This window comes from Mytilus edulis, unplaced genomic scaffold, assembly GCF_963676685.1.
Source record: "Mytilus edulis unplaced genomic scaffold, xbMytEdul2.2 SCAFFOLD_929, whole genome shotgun sequence".
In the NCBI taxonomy this organism is placed as follows: domain Eukaryota; kingdom Metazoa; phylum Mollusca; class Bivalvia; order Mytilida; family Mytilidae; genus Mytilus; species Mytilus edulis.
The window spans coordinates 1,218-21,906 of record NW_027267427.1 but is presented as its reverse complement, the minus strand read 5'-3'; the positions used below and the strand labels follow the sequence as shown (position 1 = coordinate 21,906).

General features: G+C 33.9%; 1 pseudogene; it reads right to left on the bottom strand.

The window, feature by feature from the left end:
• Window positions 1–7,531: 7,531 nt before the first annotated feature.
• Window positions 7,532–19,577, bottom strand: LOC139505459 (protein pellino-like; annotated as a pseudogene).
• Between the last annotated feature and the right edge of the window lie 1,112 nt (window positions 19,578–20,689).

Sequence of the window (20,689 nt, the reverse complement as noted above, 5' to 3'; positions counted from 1 at the left end):
CCACAATTGGCGTACAATAGGTTGAAGAAAATGGTCTATGAATTGGTCTATTACCTCAAGTACTAGTATTGTATTTGTATTTATATTGTATATTTCTCTGTAAACTTGTATTTAGTTTTTAGAGAATAAATAAAGTATCTATTTATCCATCTCAATTGGGTCATTGCGAAGTGATATACTTGGTGAAATCAAGAAAATACGTATTTGCCAACATAGTCTTATTTCAAAACAGAATAGATATTCATACTGATTGACTAGAACAATCTACAATACGTGAGAAGTTTGAATATAAAAAAATATTTACTGAAAACAAAAAAATGATATGATGACTTATTTTATTATGATTCACTGGAGATATATACTGATATGTTTTGATGTTGTTCTTATTGTTGATTTTCTTATTACATGAAATGTGGAGATAAGTGTGAAGATATAAGTCGATACTGTTTGTAAAGTAGATCTTATTGGTGGTATGACTTTCCACATGTTCCAGGGTGCTTTTCATCAACACAACGCATGCCACATGTGGCGCATGATCTGATTACCCTTTCGGAGCACCAGGGATCGCCCCAGTTTATGGTGGGGTTCGTCTTGCTCGGTCTTTAGTTTTCTATGTTGTGTCATGTGTACTATTATTTGTCTGTTTGTCTTTTTTTATTTTTAGCCATGACGTTGTCAGTTTATTTTTGATTTATGAGTTTGAATGTCCCTCAGGTATCTTTTGTCCATCTTTTCAATATGTATTGCTCCAACTTTTACTTGTTTATTAAAATGCCTCAATAATTGCTCAGTTTAGATTTAACCGATTTATTATCCCCGTGTGTTAGTTTTCTTTAAGCAAACATCATTATATCTATCACGATGTGTCAGGTCGTGCAGACAAATTCTTATCTGTCTAAAAGTAAAAACTTTCTTGTGAAACACCAGCACGGTTAGATAATGCATCTAGAGAATTAGATTTGTAGAACATCTCTAACATGAATGTTTGACAATTTGGGTCATGGTCAATTTACTCTTATTTTTAAAATGAACAAACACAGCAGTGTGAAATTGCTTTTGTTAAGATAGACATATGAATATTATATATATATTCTCATTTCAGCAACATACAACTTTCTTGCAAAAAGATTATAAGGGAAGCATACTCTCAATATCATTTTTTTTTCATTTTTCCTTTGCTTATTAATTTCGATTTCACCAATCGGACATCAAACATTATGTTTTATTTTAAATAGTTACTAACAATAAAACATGACATGTACAATTGATATCCTACTTAATTGTCATGTCAAGTATTATGGTGTTCCTGTCATGTTTTCGAATATATGCAGGCTCTTTTCATTGATACTCGCAACACATTATGAATAATTCTATCATTAGATGTTTTGATGTTGTTCTTATTGTTGATTTTCTTATTACATGAAATGTGGAGATAAGTGTGAAGATATAAGTCGATACTGTTTGTAAAGTTAAAACAAGATAAAGCTTAACTTTGAATTAATAAAAACCCTATCATTTTGTGATAGTACTGTGCATTTTAGTGATTAAATATGTTAAAATACTTGAATCATGATATTTATAAGCTTTTAAACATGACACTTGTAATTGTTTCACTTTGAAGGATTTGAGTTATATATAAGAATGAAGATGTGGTATGATTGCCAATGAGACAACTCTCCACATGAGACCAAATGACATATATATAGATTTTTTTGAAACAACTATAGGTCACCGTACGGCCTTCGACAATGAACAAAGCCCATACCGCATAGTCAGCTCTCAAAAGCCCCACAATGACAATATGAAACAATTCAAACGTGAAAACTAACGACTTAATTTATTTACAAAAATGAACGAAAAACAAATGTGTAACACTTAAACAAACGACAACCACATACAGACATAATGTTGTGGGGGTCAAACATGTAAGCGGGACCCCAACCCTCTCCTAACCTGGGGCAGGGGTGTAACAGTACATCATTAGAAAGAAATATAAAAATCAGTTGAAAAAAGTTTTACTTATCAGATAGATACAAATACTTCAAATAAAAGTTGTTTCAAAGAAAACCAATTACACCTCTCGTTTCTTAAACAAGGGAACATTGAGCATCCAACACATTCAATCGTGGAAGGGAATGAAAAAACAACTTACCGATAAGGATGCGAAATGCTTAAGGATAAGTGTGACAGTATAAAGAAAGTAATAGTATTTGAAATGATGAGTTATATTTTCATTGAAGTACTGAACCCATAAAACTTTACTCATGCCAAGTATTTCTTGATTTAAAACAAAGAAATGTCTACAAATACTTTCGAAAAATGTCAATTTAACAACGTCTAATACGGAAAAAACAGGAGGTTATATGGGGAATGGTGAACAGGTCCTGTTCCAAACGTGGCACTCATCGTGTTCCTCATGGTATTTTCAAATTAGGTGATGCCATAATCGGGGAATAGAGGACGGGACCAGGGCTACGACATCTGTGATGATCTGTGATGCAGATTGTCAATACCAGTCAACAAATATATCATGACATCCGTAAAGCTTTCAGAGGGATAACTTCAACTTTACCACGTTGACCGTATAATGAAATGTCTAAGTGTTACGTGTAAGATAAGTCGTTATTAAGGGAGTATGACAGTTGATTTTCATTCGTTTTATGTGTTTGTGCTTTGATTTTGCCATTTGATCAGGGAATTCCATTTTTTATTTTCCTTGGAGTTCCGTCTTTTTGCTTCTTCACTTTCCAAAATCACAAACGGTTGTTGATTAAAGAAAGAACGATAACCCAAATTGTTTTATTCTACCCTATATGTAAACAGCTGGTAAACATTGATAATCTGCGCCAGTATAACTCTAATGTTTTTACGGATGGACTTGAAAGTTAACTTGTAACTTATTTATCTGTCATTTTGTTTTAATATAATGTACTAGGTTTTTTTTTACTATCAACTACAAAAAGTGTGTTAGTATGAGGGTCGATTACACAACAAAACTTTATGACAAAAGAGATGATTTCAGCTTCCCAATTGTGAACTTCCTATTCTATGTAGCAGCATATCAGCAGCGCCTGCATACGGTGTATATATCTCCCAATTGATACATCATTCCCGGGTTAGTATTTCCTGTCATGATTTCCTTAATAGAGGATTGCTGCTCACAAGGAAGCTATTAATGCAAGAGTTCAAAATGGTGAAGTTGAAATCATCCATTCGTAAATTTTTAGGACGCCATCACGAGTTGATTGGACGTTACGAAATATCCGTTTCACATATGATATCGGATATTTTATCTATGTCGCATCTACAATCCCGTTTCTTTTTCACGAATATGATTAAGCTAATTAGACTATTTACCAGGTTTGTAATAATATGAGCAGCACGACGGGTGACACAGGTGGAGCAGAATCTGCTTACCATTCCGGAGCGCCTGAGATCAACCCCAGTTTTGAGGGGTTTGTGTTGCTCAGTCTATAGTTTTCAATGTTGTGTCTTGTATACATTGAAGACCTGTTGGTGACCTTCTGCTGTTGTCTGTTCTATGGTCGGGTTGTTGTCTCTTTGACACATTCCCCATTTCCATTTTCCATTTTATAAGTTGTCTGGTTTTTGTTATAGCCATAGCTATAGCTAGCGTCTTTGTAATATTTACTTTTAGGCTTATTTGGATTATTTTATTCATTTGTGTTTTTTGTCTTTGGTGTATATTTATACAATTTTACCTCCTGGGTCATAGTTATTGTCATATTATCCAATTATGTCTGTTAAATTTTCTCTCGCAATGTCGTCAATATAACGAAACAACAAACAGCTGCCATACAAGTGCGAGATTTAACTAGCATTAAATCAGTTTTAACTCACCAGTTTCTTCCGAAAATGCCTGTATCAACTCAGGAATATGGACCGTTGTTTTCCAGAGGTTCATTTGTTTGATCTACTCGAGCGTTTGATTTTTTCCGTTTTGGAGGACGTCCTTTCTTAATTCTTTGTAATGGAATATCTTTTTGTTATTTCTTGTATGTGGTTTTAATTGTCATTTTGCTCAACTTTTCAGTGCTTTTTAGTTTCGTCCCCGAGAGTATCACCAGCTTAATAGTCAGCAGTTCGGAAATGACATGAATATCAATTATATGGTAATTTTTATAAATTTCCTGTTAAAAAAAATTGAATTTTCGAAAACTAAGGATTTTCTTATACCAGGAATAGATAACCTTAGCCGTATTTGGCACAACATTTTGGAATTTTGGTTCCTCAATACTCTTCAACTTTGTACTTGTTTGGCTTTATTATAAACGAGCCATGCTTTAACCAATTTAAGGTGTGTCAATAGTAGCAAAGGGACGGATGATCCAAATGGAACAATCAGAATTCATAATTCAAAGAGAAACAGACAACACCACGGCAAACAAGCGAACAACGATAAAGAGACAAACAAAACACAACTCGTAAAATAAAGACTATTACATATGTTTTAAAGTATTCTATCTGTCTATTAGATGCCATAGAATTACCAGTAGTTAACTCCGCCAGTGTAAAAACCCGGAATTTTTTTTTCTTTTAATTGGTGCCATCGTGTATTTTGTTTTTGGCACAAATGAAAAGGTGACGCAAACGTAGCATTGAGAAAAAAGTTGTGGCGTAATAGGACGCAAACGGATTTCTCCCATTACATTTTGATAAAAAAAAAAACACATGCAGACGTAAACTTATCAAAGGAATGACTACAACTTTACCACATTGACCGTATAAAGAAATTTCTAAATCTAGCATGATACTTATAAAGTTTTCGTTTCATTATACACCCGTAAAAGATGGACGAAAGATATCAGAGGGACAGTCAAACTCAATGATTGAAAATAAACTGGCAAAGCCATGGCTAATAAATAAAAAGACAAACAGTAAGTATCAGACGTATCATGCATGATTTTCATGTGATGAAGACATACACTTTCAACCAGTTTAACTGAGGCCTTGAGCTGGCATGTAAGTAACTGCTAGTAGTCCTTTGTTAATTTATGTATCATTTTCAATTTGATTAGTTTCATTTGTTACCTGTTCTTAAATCGGACTCGGGCTTCTATTAAACTGAGTTTTACTGTGCATATTGCTGTGTGTTTCTTTATTCTACATTGGCTAAGGTAAAGGGAGGGTTGAGCTCTCACAAAGCTTTTTCGCGCTTGTACCAAGTCCTTTGAACCATGGAAATGAGGTTACAGTCAGATGAACCCTACTAAATAGAATTTACACCTAACAATAATTCCACTCACTCAACATGCTCAATATAGGCCACGTATTGCTTATAGTATCCTAGAAGATGACCTTACTTTCTAAACTTTACAATAACCAATCAAGAATGAAAAATGATACTTATACCTGCTAAAAAGCATGTATATTCTACAATCATCACAAGTAGCACAAATTTTGAAGTTCCAGGAATTTTAATGGTAACATACAGCCCATGTATCGACAAAAATATCTTTCTTACTGTCTGATATGAAAATTTAGTCTGTTGAACCATTCACTTTGTTTCCAATGCCTTGATGTGGTTGATATCAAGATGATTTTGTCAAATTAATCAAATTCTCTTTGTTGTGTCGCGTTTTCAGACTGAATATGGTCACGCTTGCGGGAAAAGATAACCTTAGCCGTATTTGGCACAACTTTTTGGACTTTTGGATCCTCAATGCTTTTCAACTATGTACTTGTTTGGCTTGATAACTATTTTGATATGAGCGTCACTGATGAGTCTTATGTAGACGAAACGCGCGTCTGGCGTACTAAATTATAATACTGGTACCTTTGATAACTTTTTGATAAGAAAAGTTCCACAATAATATTAAGTTTTATTTTCTTACATGTTTATTGATAACTTGTACATCGAAACGATAAACTTTATATTCGGAGCCAAATAGGAACTTATTCAGCTAACTCTTGGCACCTATGATGAGTTATTACTATTTACTACACCTTTTTAGTTGGTGTCTTTGTTAGATGAATTTTTACGTTTGTTTGAATTTTTTAGTCAGCTGTATTGAATGTCTGCGATGTATGTTTATACATTTTTGACTTCTGGGTCCAAAGTATTGTCACATTAACCTAGTATGTCTGTTTGAGATATTTACCCAATTTTGCCAAACAACTGTTATACCAGTGCCAGTGTTAGCCAGCTTTAAAACTAGGTTTAACCCACCATATTTTTCAGAAACCGCCAGTACCAGGTCAAGAATATGGCAGATTGTTTTCATTTGTTCTGTTAAATGATAGCGTTTGATTTTGTCAGTTTTTCTCGTCTTCCCTGTTTTAAATTTGCCTTAGAGTTCCGAATTTTGTTATAATATTTTAATCCTAATACAGGAACCAATATACAGTGTCAAGAGTTTCATACAACAATCTGCATGTCTGACATGAATGGACTATGACACGATCAAGGTCAGTGCAGTACTAAAAATTCAAATAAGTCAGTGGTGGTCGTTTGTTGATGTGTTTTATAAGTGTTTCTCATTTCATGTTTTTTATATAGATTAAACCATTGGTTTTCCCGTTTGAATGGTTTAAGTCATTTTTTGTGTCCTTTATATCTTGCTGTTTGGTGTGAGCCAAGGATCTGTGTTGATGGCCGTACTTAAACTTTCAAATAGTTCACATTTACAAATTGTCACTTGGATGCAAATTTGATTCATTGGCACTCAGACCACATCTTATATCTGCTTCTGAAATGGGGAGGATTGCTTTTATTGCCTATCTCGATCAACAGTGTATCCTAGAGCATCGTCATTGGGATCTCCAGTAGATGAACAAAGTTCCGTCTTTATAGATAATATTTCAACTTACTTATTAATTTATTTTTTTTTATTTTTTTTTTTAATTTATTCACTGCTCGACATAGAAATAATGATGGTTATAAGAAAGGAAGGAGAAAAAAACAGACTTTTAATGTGTTTTTGTTGTTATTGCTACTTCCATTTGTTTATTATAATATCTTTCACGTTATATACTGTACAATGTATCATGTTTGTTGCTTATACTATCATAATTGTTAATTGTAAGTGCCGGCCCCTGTAGGACCTCAATTGGAATAATAAAATATTCTATTTCATTTGATTTGATTATATACCTAGATCTCACAAATATGTTTAACCCCGCTGCATTTTTGCGCCTCTCCCAAGTCAGGAGCCTCTGGCTTTGTTAGTCTTGTATTATTTTGATTTTAGTTTCTTGTGTACAATTTGGAAATTAGTATGGCGTTCATTATCACTGAACTAGTATATATTTGTTTAGGGGCCAGCTGAAGGACGCCTCCGGGTGTGGGAATTTCTCGCTACATTGAATACCTGTTGGTGACCTTCTGCTGTTGTTTTTTTTTCTATGGTCGGATTGTTGTCTCTTTGGCACATTCCCCATTTCCATTCTCAATTTTACACATGTTACTATTGTTGCTTAGTGTCTGTATGTTGACCTCTTTTTTTAATTAATTGTGTAGTTCTCAAAAACTAACCTTTCTTTTCTTCATATTAAAATACAAATTTAAGACTTTCACATTTCAACATTTTATTAATATTTCTACTTTTTGTTAAACTTATTACAACTGCCTTTTATTTAAGTATGCATAAATGCATAAAACTTGTAAAATAAGACTAGCAGACAGACATGGACATATTTGTGGAATGATGTATTTCTGGCTTAAAAAAACACATCTCAATCAAGCATAAAAGGGACAATCACTTAAGTTATAGTTTTTAATGCCAATGTCAATTTTCTTAAGGTAAATGAATCATATGAACTCATCATAACATACATATTTAGTCTTCATAAACTTGTTTATATTATCGATACACAACAAATTAAATAGCAAAGTTTAATGTTTGAGAAATATTCATCCTAATTCAATTTGGTTATTTTGTCAAGCTGTGATCAATTTTTCTTACCAAAAAAACAGTTAGCAGTGGCAGATCCAGGGGAGGTTTCAGGGGGATGGACCTCCCTCCCCTTTTTTTTGGCCGATCAATGCATTTGAATGGGGTCATATGGTTGGAACCCCCCCCCCCCCCCCCCCCCCCCCCCCTCCCCCTTTTGAAAATGGTTGGATCTGCCCCCGAGTTAGCTAGCATGATATTGTTTTACTTTTGTTATCCCTTTAACTGTGGAAGCATTATAATTACTGTAACAATAAACATAATAGGGTCTTGATGAGATTTACAAAATGGAGAATAAGACTATTACTGTAGATAAACAGAACAAAATAAAAAAAATAATGCTTAAATATAAAGAATAGATAATAATGGTCAAAAGTTCTATAAAGAATAGAGAAATATTACCTAAATCATTAAAGAACATAGCAATGAAGGACCCCCATCCTGATCTTTAATTGTGTTAATATATGATTTCTGTTAATTGTGTAATGTCCACATGGTCAATGTTTTTCATATTTTCAAAATAAGGTTACATTTTTTATTCATAATTTAAAAGCATCTTTATAAGTGTTCACATTTTTAACATCACATACATAAATACATATACTGCCTGCAATAAGTAAATCAACTTATATGAAAATAATAAAAACATTAATCTAATATATCCTGTAGGCATTTTATCTTACTAAGTTTTATTCTTTATTTCAGTTATGAACTTTTAATGTGGCCCTGATAAATGAATATGAATTTAAATAATAATAAGTTATAATACATTTGTCATAATAAAAAAACTAGAGCAAAAATTCTAAAAAAAAAGCTCTATAAACAATAATAAATATACTGACTAGTCCATCCATCTGAACACTAGTTTATGTATTAATTTTAGCACTTTCATGTAAAATTTTCTATTTCATATGCTGTTATTTTACCAAACTATAAACATAATTGTTTCAAAAGAGGAAATGGCAAATCATTCACCCCATTTGGCATTCATATTCTGAAGCATTCTGGGTTAAATTGTCAAAAGATTGTTAAGGGTACCACATCTGCTGTAAAAGTGAACCATTGATTACCAAAAAGTAAGTCAATTTTCAGTAAAATATAGAAAAATTCCATTAAATAATGACAAAGATATTGATGTTTTACAAAACTTTAACAATAGATTAAACCTCAATGATGATTATGACACCAACCCTGATGACAGAAAGTATGGTCACTTGGTCTCTATATATTCAGCTACATATTATTTTTTTTGGACAAAATGTTAACCAAATACTTGTAGGTCATCTGTATCCTAAACAATATTCAACCAATCTTGTACTGAGAATTAATTATTATTCCTTTGATACAATTTATTAGTTTTTGTGGATAAACCATGAATTTAAATGGTAAACAAAAAACAAAATTTCTAAAAGTTTTTATGCATACTTTAGAAAAACCATGAAAATAAAATTTTACCAAAATTGGTATCCACAAAAATAAATGAATCTATTTGGTTTTTATTTCACATTGATTCTATAACTTGACTCTAAATTCACACTTTATCATCAATAAGACTGTGGCATATTTATGAAAATAATTTAAATCATTAACTATGTATCACTCTTTACACAAATTGCATTGGATGTTTTCTGAAACTTTTATTTTATATTCACCATGACATGTTAAAATTTAAGACAAAAATTCGAAAGACAAAAATTCCAAAACCAAAACAATTGCAATACTTTTTTGAAGAAAAAAAACACAGGTGGTATCAACACCGAAATGTAGGTACAGATGTCTGACTAAATTGCACCCCATTGATGTATTGGACATTCCAAAACAGTGACCCATACATTATATATGAAAAGGCCCCCTGTGGAAAAAAATGTACTTTATAATTTTGTCTAATAACATGCTTAATAATAAATAACTAATGAATACATATTTCTTAATTTTTTCTAGAATTTAAAATTGATACAATAAATCATATGGAAAAAGAAGATAAAATTAATGAACAATAACAAATTAAACAACAAACAACAATACCTGATATCTAAATTGCACAATGATTATATTTACTGGCTTACAATGAAAGTACCCAGAATGCAATGCAACATTCAAACATTGCAACAATGTACCCAGAATGCAATGCAACATTCAAACATTGCAACAATGTACCCAGAATGTAATGCAACATTCAAACATAGCAACAACGTACCCAGAATGCAATGTAACATTTAAACATAGCAACAAAGTACCCATATCTCTATGTTAAAATTCAGATCATTAATAAAATTTACCATTACACTAATTACATTCTTGCTTAGCAACAACATACTTAAGATTCAAAGTTTACTTTCATAGAAAGTAACCAATTACACAAAATCCAATTCCAACATTTACACAAAGCAATTCAAAACCACTTGATTTCAATACATACATTTAACATGTATTCACAAACAAAATAGCTATTTAATTATTAACTATTAGAGCTAATTTCCAAATGCTTGTAGATTGAAACTTTGGTTGACTTGCTTTGTTTGTATGAACGCTTGCTCAAGCATTGTCATAAAGATTGACATCTTCAAACAATATAGATTGGGTCTTTTTTTCATAGTCTTGTAATGTTTACATGTACAATATGGTGTTCTTAACCTCCAGAATAACATCCAATCAAATTAAAGCATAATTCAAACAGGTTTAACTCCACCTATTCTATATTGTATGCAGATGTCAATCTTTATTACAATTCTTGAGCACATGTTAATACAAACAAAGCCAGCAAACAGGCCAACCAAATTCTCAATTTACATGAATTAGGAAACTAGCTCTAATAAATAAGTCACTTAATGTTAGTTTGATCCATTGGCATATCGTTTTAAATTCATAGATTTTTTAATCTCAATTGGCAAAAATATCTTCTGATACAAAATAAATCTTACTGAATTTTGGGTTAAACAAGTGTGAAATCAAACTCACAGAGTAATTTAGCAACCTGTGCAATGTGTTGAGGTAACTAAACAGGAAAATGCAGATCGTGAAGTTTAAAAATATTATCAAGAGTTCCATAGAGCCCTCTGTCTCGCATGTGATTTCTGCTGTAATGTTTGCACAGGAGTCAAAACTTAAAATGTTACAGGGTGTACAAGTTTGAAATACAAGCATTGTTCAAGGGATGTATAAGTTTCAATACTAACATTTGTCAAGGGGTGTACAAGTTTCAAGACTAACACTTTCCATGAAATACTAATGCCAAGACTAACAATGTTCACATGGAGTACAATTGTTTAGATGTATATTGTTCACAGGTCGTACAAATGCCAAGACTAACACTAGTCATTCATTCAGGTGTGTTAATCACATTCAAATACTATTTCAGTGAAATATGTTCATCATTTGTCCTAATCATTAGAAATTTTAATGAATTAAAAGGTTACATTTTTATATTAATGAATACTGTTGTATTATGCATCAGAATTCTTATCTGAGACAGATAAATGTCTTTAAATGTGATGACTTTTAGCTTAAATGCTATCTATTGCTTTCAGCTTAGAAGATATCTTCCATTACTAACACATGGTTATGTAAATAGCTTTCATACTAAATGAAATAACACCATCAAACATTAGGGGGTATTGTCCAATTATTTCAATCTAAATTGCAAGATATTTTTCTATGGCATTATGCATTAAATACAAGAATTTTAAAAATATAACACACTATTTAAAGCAATGTGTTTACCCTGGCAAACAATACAAAAATATAATTGTATGATATTATGCACTATACTGATTATAAAACAGCACAATTATTATGACAATACTTAAAATTTCATTGATTGCTAAAGAGTTCACGGTTTTAAATTTGTCTATCAAACAAAGAAATATTTCAATTAGTTTGATTTGTTCGAGATAAAAATAACAATACAATGTCATATGTGCATATTTTTTTCTAACAAACCACAAAAATTTGTTTTCACAAATATTATTACTTCATTATATTATAAATAATTGTCATGCATGATTGAAGAAAAACATCCTTCTTAGAAAGTGCAAAAATTAGTAGTTATATATATGGTATTAAACAAATAAGTTACAATAAGATATGAATGAAAATCACAACGTAATGTATTACATCTCGGACAATGTGTACAAAATAAGAACGAAGACAATAGATTGGTTGACATAAAAATGGCGGGAAGAATCTCAATGGGCAAGAGACAGCTACATCAAAAGCTTCAAATCAATTGATTGATTGTTGGTCTTTAACACCACTTTCATCACTATTGGTTTTGCCATGGTGGTCAGTCTTTATTGGTGACAAGAGCCTGTCATAGTGGTCAGTCTTTACTGGTGGAAAGAGTCTGTCATAGTGGTTAGTCTTTACTCATGGAACAAGCTGTAATGCCAGGAGAGAACCTTAACCTCCAGCAAAAAAACTAGTCAATAAAGATTGAAGTAAAAAGGACCTGCTATGTGCAGGGTTCAAACTCACAACCTCAATGTTGACAGAATATTGAACCAGTAAATAAACTTCTTAGACCATTCTGCTGCTGAGGTCACCTCAAACCATATTGAAGAAATGGATTAAATTGGATATTTTTGTTTCATTTTCCTCCTGTTTTAAAATTGCATTGATTTTGAGCAAACAAATTAACATTAATTCTTTGATATCTTTATCAAATTTTAACGTAGGAAATTATCAATTTTCCCATCACAAACTGTTTTCTATTTCAGAATTGTTGGTAAAGAAAAACAATGTAGGATTTTTTGTATCCCTGCCTATACAGAGCAATTGGAATGAAGATAGAGAGGTGTCAGATTATTCAATGTTGTCCTGGAATATCAACTGAATAAATGGAGGATCTAATAATGGTGTCGCACAGAATGGACAAACTGTCTGGAAACCTTGACAACCATGAGGGACAGGAACTTGTGACCAGTATCTGAAACAAACACAAAAAATATAAAATTAAAAACAAAACAATCAGTTGTAAGAAACACCTTCAAAGTTAATAAAAATTACAATATCTGAATAATAACAAAGTTTAATCCCCCTAACCCCACCCAGTTGCTGAAATTAATGGTTTTGAAGTTCATCCAAACAAAATTAAAACCCCAGGCAATATTTAACATGATAAGTTGCTTTCAAAAACATATTTAAACTAGAGGCTCTAAAGAGCCTGTGTCGCTCACCTTGGTCTATGTGAATATTAAAGGAAGCAGATGGATTCATGACAAAATTGTGTTTTGGTGATGGTGATGTGTTTGTTCATCTTACTTTACTGAACATTCTTGCTGCTTAAAATTATCTCTATCTATAATGAACTTGGCCCATTAGTTTCAGTGGAAAATGTTAGTAAAAATTTACAAATTTTATGAAAATTGTTAAAAATTGACTATAAAGAACAATAACTCCTAAGGGGGTCCAATTGACCATTTCGGTCATGTTGACTTATTTGTAAATCTTACTTTGCTGAACATTATTGTTGTTTACAGTTTATCTCTATCAATAATAATATTCAAGATAATGACCAAAAACAGCAAAATTTCCTTAAAACTAACAATTCAGGGTCAGCAACCCAACAACGGGTTATCCGATTCATCTAAAAATTTCAGAGCAGATAAATGTTGACCTGATAAACAATTTTACCCCATGTCAGATTTGCTCTAAATGCTTTGGGTTTTGAGTTATAAGCCAAAAACTGCATTTTACCCCATGTTCTATTTTTAGCCATGACGGCCATCTTGGTTTGATGGCCGGGTCATCGGACACATTTTTCAAACTACTAACCCAAAAGATGATTGTGGCCAAGTTTGGATTAATTTGGCCAAGTAGTTTCAGAGGAGAAGATTTTTGTAAAAGATAACTAAGATTTACAAAAAATGGTTAAAAATTGACTATAAAGGGCAATAACTCCTAAAGGGGTCAACTGACCATTTCAGTCATGTTGACTTATTTGTAAATCTTACTTTGCTGAACATTATTGCTGTTTACTGTTTATCTCTATCTATAATAATATTCAAGATAATAACCAAAAAGAGCAAAATTTCCTTAAAATTACTAATTCAGAGCCAGCAACCCAACAACGGGTTATCCGATTCATCTGAAAATTTCAGGGCAGATAGATCTTGAACTGATAAACAATTTTACCCCATGTCAGATTTGCTCTAAATGCTTTGAGTTTTGAGTTATAAGCCAAAAACTGCATTTTACCCCATGTTCTATTTTTAGCCATGGCGGCCATCTTGTTTGATGGCCGGGTCACCGGACACATTTTTCAAACTACTAACCAAAAGATGATTGTGGCCAAGTTTGGATTAATTTGGCCCAGTAGTTTCAGAGGAGAAGATTTTTGTAAAAGATTACTAAGATTTACGAAAAATGGTTAAAATTGACTATAAAGGACAATAACTCCTAAAGGGGTCAACTGACCATTTCAGTCATGTTGACTTATTTGTAAATCTTACTTTGCTGAACATTATTGCTGTTTACTGTTTATCTCTATCTATAATAATATTCAAGATAATAACCAAAAACAGCAAAATTTCCTTAAAATTACTAATTCAGGGGCAGCAACCCAACAACGGGTTATCCGATTCATCTGAAAATTTCAGGGCAGATAGATCTTCACCTGTTTAACAATTCTACCCATGTCAAATTTGCTCTAAATGCTTTGGTTTTTGAGTTATAAGCAAAAACTGCATTTTACCCCTATGTTCTATTTTTAGCCATGGCAGCCATCTTGGATGGTTGGCCGTGTCACCGGACACATTTTTTAAACTAGATACCCCAATGATGATTGTGGCCAAGTTTGGTTTAATTTGGCCCAGTAGTTTCAGAGGAGAAGATTTTTGTAAAAGTTAACGACGACGACGGACGACGGACGACGGACGACGACGGACGACGACGACGGACGCCGGACGCCAAGTGATGAGAAAAGCTCACTTGGCCTTTTAGGCCAGGTGAGCTAAAAATGAGAAAATAAGGGGGCCAAAACGTAGGCTTATCGTACCTTGTCCTTGGCTAGGTATATGCATTTTTTTGAGTGACATTTTTGTGTAATGTTTTATTTTCACTCATTACTGCCAAGCTTCTGATTACATATCGTCCCTGGGCTTCTTAAATGTTGTAAATTACAAATTTTTCAAGAAAGAAAAAAAACACACAAAAAGGCTTTGAAAATTTGGCAAAATGCATGCTTCCAAAATGTCATATGTGAACTTGAACATTTTTGTAAATAGCAGTGAAATAAAACTTTGACATTTTTGGATTATCCAAGAACTTAAATTATTTTCACAGAAATAAAGAAATGTACAATTATTTTTTTCCCAAAGCCGTTCTACAACGATTTTCCAGTTTTCATACAACATTTTGGAAGCAAACTTTACAAACAACTGACATTGGCAATTTTGTAATATGTCTTATTTCACAAATGTTGATTGGTCTAACTGTATGCTATTTTTTAATACCAAAGATTACCTCCCAACCAGACCATTGGTGTCAAAAAGTATTTTTAGCCAATAAAATGTCATATACGACATTTTAGAAGCCCAGCGACGATATATATATGAAGTGAAATTTATTTAAGCTATTAACAGACTGAGCTTCATATATGATATATGTCTGCAATGTGTCTCAAATAAAGATATATAAATAAAACAAATTTTGCCATTATCTAATAAATCAATTTACTTACTTTGCTGTGTTTTTAGATGCCATGTGACCACATGGATTATAGCAATGAGTAGGAAGGTCAGAATCTACATACACACTTAGTTCACATCCATCTTTAACTTTATAAATGGACCATCCTACGATAGAAATTATAGATTATATGACATCTGGACAGTCAGAAATTACATAAAAAAATGTATGAACTACAAGCTACTGCTCTCTGATGATACCCTTTCCCAAAACTGCAAGCTACTGCTCACTGAGGATACCCTTGCTAAAATCTGCAAGCTACTGCTCACTGATGATATTCTTGCCCAAAACTGCAAGCTACTGCTCACTGCTGATACCCTTGCCCAAAACTGCAAGCTACTGCTCACTGATGATATTCTTGCCCAAAACTGCAAGCTACTGCTCACTGATGATATTCTTGCCCAAAACTAAAAGCTACTGCTCACTGATGATACCCTTGCCCAAAACTACAAGCTACTGCTCACTGATGATACCCCTGCTAAAAACTGCAAGCTACTGCTCACTGAGGATACCCTTGCCAAAAACTGCAAGCTACTGCTCACTGATGATACCCCTGCTAAAAACTGCAAGCTACTGCTCACTGATGATATCCTTGCCCAAAACTGCAAGCTACTGCTCACTGATGATATTCTTGCCCAAAACTGCAAGCTACTGCTCACTGATGATACCCTTGCCCAAAACTGCAAGCTACTGTTCACTGATGATACCCTTGCCCAAAACTGCAAGCTACTGCTCACTGATGATACCCTTGCCCAAAACTGCAATCTACTACTAACTGATGATACCCCTGATGAAAACTAAAAGCTACTGCTCAATGATGATAACCCTGCCCAAAACTGCAAGCTACTGCTCACATATACCCTTGCCCAAAACTAAAAGCTACTGCTCACTGATGATACCCTTGCTCAAAACTGCAAGCTACTGCTCACTGATGATACCCTTGCCAAAACTGCAAGCTACTGCTCACTGATGATACCCTTGCCCAAAACTGCAAGCTATTTATCACTGATGATATCCCTGCCCAATACTGCAAGTTTACTGCTCACTGATGATACCCTTGCCCAAAACTGTAAGCTACTGCTCACTGATGATACCCTTGCCCAAAACTGCAAGCTATTGATCACTGATGATACCCCTGCCCAATACTGCAAGTTTACTGCTCACTGATGATACCCCTGCCCAATACTGCAAGTTTACTGCTCACTGATGATACCCTTGCCCAAAACTGCAAGCTACTGCTCACTGATGATAACCCTTGCCCAAAACTGCAAGCTACTGCTCACTGGATGATAACCCTGCCCAAAACTGTAAGCTACTGCTCACTGATGATACCCTTGCCCAAAACTAAAAACTACTGCTCACTGATGATACCCCTGCCAAAAACTGCAAGCTACTGCTCACTGATGATACCCCTGCTCAAATATTTCGGTAAACAGGAATGTGTGAAGTGATGAAAACGCATCACATGGTATAGCTGACTTATATACACCCTGAAACCACATTTCAGAAATTCTTGTATTGTAGTTCCTGAGAATAATGTGACCAAAAATTTCAAATTGGCTATCGTACATGTCATTTATGTAAATGTAAAATGATACAAGTGTTAAGTTAACAGGAAGTTGTTAAGTGATAAATCTGGAAACCAATCACATGGTATAACTGACTTACATAAACCCTCAAACCAAATTTCAGAATCCTTGTATTGTAGTTCCTCAGAAAGATGCAACAAAAATATTCATGGGAAGGACTGAAGGATGGACTGACAGACAGACAGAGGTAAAACAGTATACCCCCACTTTTTTTAAGTGGGGAATCAAAAATATAGATTCTTAAAGTTTATTTCCTACTTAAACATAGCAGGGACAAAAAAGGGAAAATATAACAAGTGAGAAATAACTAACAACAAGATGAAGGAAAAAAATCTGTTACAATAAGTAAACCATATACATACCATTAGACATAGAGGACAGGTCCTACTATCATCTTTCTGTCCCCACTCATGTTGACCATGAACATGACCACATTTGAGATAAACATAGGGTTGTTTATCTGCAGCACCCAATGTTCCTTTACTTGGTAAAACAAGAGTCATTAAACCTACAGGACACTGAGGACGGCCAGCGTTTATAGTCTCCACTAGGTTTTCAAACTCGTGTTCGCTCTAAAAAAGGATAAAATTGTGAATTTATATACTGTGAAAGTACTTTTATTCGTGGGGTACCAATTTTCGTGGTTTTGGTGGATGACTTTATCCATGAATTTAAGAGTCCAACGAAATAAAACAACCATTGTCCAAATATATAGATAATTTTTTTTTCTTTGAATTCAACTTTAAATGCATAAAACCATTTGAAACGTTTACCTTAAAGTTAAAATGATAGTGTGATTCAGGTTTTCATCACAATCCAGACAAATAATTTTATCTGTTTAACTAGTTGCCGCATTTGTTATTAACATACAGATTTATCAGATAGGTAGACATGACTGTCGAAGGTCTAAATTATTTTGTTGCTGACTTGTAAATATTTTTTAAGTTAACTGTCATAAAAATACTAACTGGAGATGCCAACTAATCCCATGGCAGATCTCCATAGTAACGTAGCTCCACAGAGATCAATCAGAGTACATCATATAATATATTGTCTTCTTCTGTAATCTAAAATAGAAATAATTAGAGTCATATAATGTATTATCTTATTCCTTTATCTATAAACAAAAACAGTTATGATAAAACATGAATTCAACTGTTCACCAAAATAAATGGGGAATGTGTCCATTGGACACAGATGATGCCCCGCTTAAATAACATATAAAGTTATAAAGAGATATAATTGAAGAATGGTAAAATTGATGCTATCCATTTTTGTACTTGATTTTGCAGTAATATGCATTGTGTATAAGTTCCATAGCATTTGGTTGAGGCAAACTTAAGTTAGAGAACAGATAAGAAAATTTCAGCAAGGTTTCCATTTGTAAATGAACATAACTCTGGAATGATTAAAGGGACACAACCAAAATTAAAAATTTGATCTGTATTTTGTGGTAGTTAGCTATATATAGCTTTGTGTATAAGTTTCATGGCATTTGGTTGAAGCAAACTTTAGTTAACAAAAAAAAAATCAGCAATTTTATTTTTCCATTTGTAAAGGGGTATAACTCTAGAACGATTAAAGTCACGCCACCAAAATTCAAAGTTGATCAGTGTTTCCTGGTAATTAGCATTGTGTATAAGTTTAAGGTGGTACCCAACACCTTGACTAAAATAAATTTGGCTCGTTTAATTTTCATAAATTTTGACAAAATATTTACTTTGACCCTTTGAAAAAACTGTAAAATTTCAGAAAACTTGAACCAATCACTTTCTAGGATAAAATTGGTTGGATGGATAGCAGTTTGACAACACTAATTTTGATCATTGAGAAGTTTAATATTAACTTCCTTAAGAATACAACGTTATTAAAACAGTTAGATGATTTTACAGAGTTATCTCCCTGTACTGTTAGGTACCACCTTAATAAAGTTTGGATGAGGTAAAGTTAAGTTAGAGAACAGAGACCAACTGGGGGACGTACAGACATGGGTTAAACTTAATGTTCCCTCATCAACTACAGCAGGGGCATAAAACATAAACATTGCAACTGCCAATTACAACAAAATGAAGTATTGTATATCATGCTTCCACAACATAAAACCCACCATGAGGCTTCATTTCTTACCTGATTACTCTTTAAAGGAGCTGATCTTGATTCTCTGAGTGGATAGACAGCACCACCAACAGATATCTCTCTCCACACACCAGGGGAGGCAATGGCATTAAACCCACCATGAGGCTTCATTTCTTACCTGATTACTCTTTAAAGGAGCTGATCTTGATTCTCTGAGTGGATAGACAGCACCACCAACAGAAATCTCTCTCCACACACCAGGGGAGGCAATGGCATTAAACCCACCATGAGGCTTCATTTCTTACCTGATTACTCTTTAAAGGAGCTGATCTTGATTCTCTGAGTGGATAGACAGCACCACCAACAGAATCTCTCTCCACACACCATGGGAGGCAATGGCATTAAACCCACCATGAGGCTTCATTTCTTACCTGATTACTCTTTAAAGGAGCTGATCTTGATTCTCTGAGTGGATAGACAGCACCACCAACAGATATCTATCTCCACACACCAGGGGAGGCAATGGCATTAAAGCCACCATGAGGCTTCATTTCTTACCTGATTACTCTTTAAAGGAGCTGATCTTGATTCTCTGAGTGGATAGACAGCACCACCAACAGATATCTATCTCCACACACCAGGGGAGGCAATGGCATTAAAGCCACCATGAGGCTTCATTTCTTACCTGATTACTCTTTAAAGGAGCTGATCTTGATTCTCTGAGTGGATAGACAGCACCACCAACAGATATCTATCTCCACACACCAGGGGAGGCAATGGCATTAAACCCACCATGAGGCTTCATTTCTTACCTGATTACTCTTTAAAGGAGCTGATCTTGATTCTCTGAGTGGATAGACAGCACCACCAACAGAAATCTCTCTCCACACACCAGGGGAGGCAATGGCATTAAACCCACCATGAGGCTTCATTTCTTACCTGATTACTCTTTAAAGGAGCTGATCTTGATTCTCTGAGTGGATAGACAGCACCACCAACAGAAATCTCTCTCCACACACCAGGGGAGGCAATGGCATTAAACCCACCATGAGGCTTCATTTCTTACCTGATTACTCTTTAAAGGAGCTGATCTTGATTCTCTGAGTGGATAGACAGCACCACCAACAGATATCTATCTCCACACACCAGGGGAGGCAATGGCATTAAAGCCACCATGAGGCTTCATTTCTTACCTGATTACTCTTTAAAGGAGCTGATCTTGATTCTCTGAGTGGATAGACAGCACCACCAACAGATATCTATCTCCACACACCAGGGGAGGCAATGGCATTAAAGCCACCATGAGGCTTCATTTCTTACCTGATTACTCTTAAAGGAGCTGATCTTGATTCTCTGAGTGGATAGACAGCACCACCAACAGATATCTATCTCCACACACCAGGGGAGGCAATGGCATTAAACCCA